At 35.0% G+C, this 1,472-nt stretch overlaps 1 protein-coding gene across 1 annotated transcript in view; it reads right to left on the bottom strand.

Moving 5' to 3' along the window:
- The window catches only part of LOC107577112 (protein arginine N-methyltransferase 3-like), a 3,504-nt gene that overhangs the window by 744 nt on the left and 1,288 nt on the right, over positions 1 to 1,472 (bottom strand). The gene's annotated exons all lie outside the window — the stretch shown is intronic.

Genomic DNA, 1,472 nt, shown 5'->3' with positions numbered 1-1,472 from the left:
ATCGTCTGCAGTGAATGGGTGCCGTCAGAATGAGAGTCCAAACAGATCACAACTCCAGCCCATCAATTAGCATTGTGAAGTGAAAAGCTGCATGTTTGCAATAAATCCAAAATCATTCCAAAATTGATAATAATGCTTCCTCCAGTGAAAGTGTCCATCCCCTTTGTCCGCTTAAATCAAAATCCACCGATATAGCTGTTTAGAACTGGTTTGGACTGTTTTCTCATCACATTTTGGATGGCTTGAGGGTGAGTAAAATTTTAGCAATTTTTATTTTTATTTTTGGGTGAACTATTCCTTATAGCGAATGAATGTGAACACAACAAACAAGGTAAAGACTGATTTTTCAGGGTTTCTTAGACAGTTAAACCTAGATGTAAATTTTAGACATTCATTTTTTAATTAATATTAAATAATTGAATTTAAAATGATTACAAGTATATCTGCATGATAAAATGATTTTAAAAACTTTAAATATAATAAAGCAGTGAATGTGGCAAGTTTAAGAGGAAGATGAGTCAGTAAACATTGTAAGAGAATTCCACGCTAGAGTGTGTTCATTTAATGGAACTCTGACCACCGTTAAATGGCGTTATTGGGGTGGGTCAGTGAGATAATGGAAGTAAGATGTGCAATGTTTCTGCACAGACAGGAAAAGATTGATTTGTGCATTGAATTTTCATTACTGCTTATGTCCGAATCATTTTATGATCAAGGTCAGGGAATATAATGAAATTCAGTTACCAAGGTTGAACATATGAGTAAAAATTTGTCAATTTTTCTGATAAGAAAAGGTATTCTGCAAATTAAAGAAATCAGCAAAAAATTTACAATTGTGGTCTGTCTAGTCAAAAAAAACATGTACAGTATCTACTGTTTAATCACATAACCTAATGCTAGCATACAGTAGCTTTCTTCGAAACAAAATATCTGATTGATTCGTGACATCTTCCTCTTAAATATTTTTTTAAACAAAACTTTTGTAAGATAGTGATACGCATGACACTAAAGCTGGTATAAGGAAAAACTCCATTAAGCAGCATTAAACAAACACAGCATTAAGCATATGTGTGTGTTTGTAAGTGGACCCAAGGCCATAGCGGTGGTAAGTAATGAAGTTTACTAAAGAGGATGTTAAACAAGGATTCTCGGAGGCTCTCACGTCTCTCGCTCACTCACGATCTGTCACTCTCTTCATCTTCTGCCACGATCCTACCTACATTCCTTCCTCTCCTCCCTCCATCTCAAAACAAGGCCATTGGAAAACACAGGAAATTGGCTTTCTGTCCAGCCCAGACTCAATTAATTAGGGATTCAGGTGATCTAATGATTTGCACCAAATCAAATCAGACAGAAACCATTATATAGTTAAAAAGAGGGGATTAGTAACAAGATTAGTCAAATGTGTAGGTATAGTTCACCCAAACATGAGATCACGGTATAAATCATCATCCACTTTTACTTTATGAAAC

This window comes from Sinocyclocheilus grahami, unplaced genomic scaffold, assembly GCF_001515645.1.
Source record: "Sinocyclocheilus grahami isolate Dianchi unplaced genomic scaffold, SAMN03320097.WGS_v1.1 scaffold5148.1, whole genome shotgun sequence".
NCBI lineage: Eukaryota > Metazoa > Chordata > Actinopteri > Cypriniformes > Cyprinidae > Sinocyclocheilus > Sinocyclocheilus grahami.
This window is presented reverse-complemented; position numbering and strand designations above follow the sequence as displayed.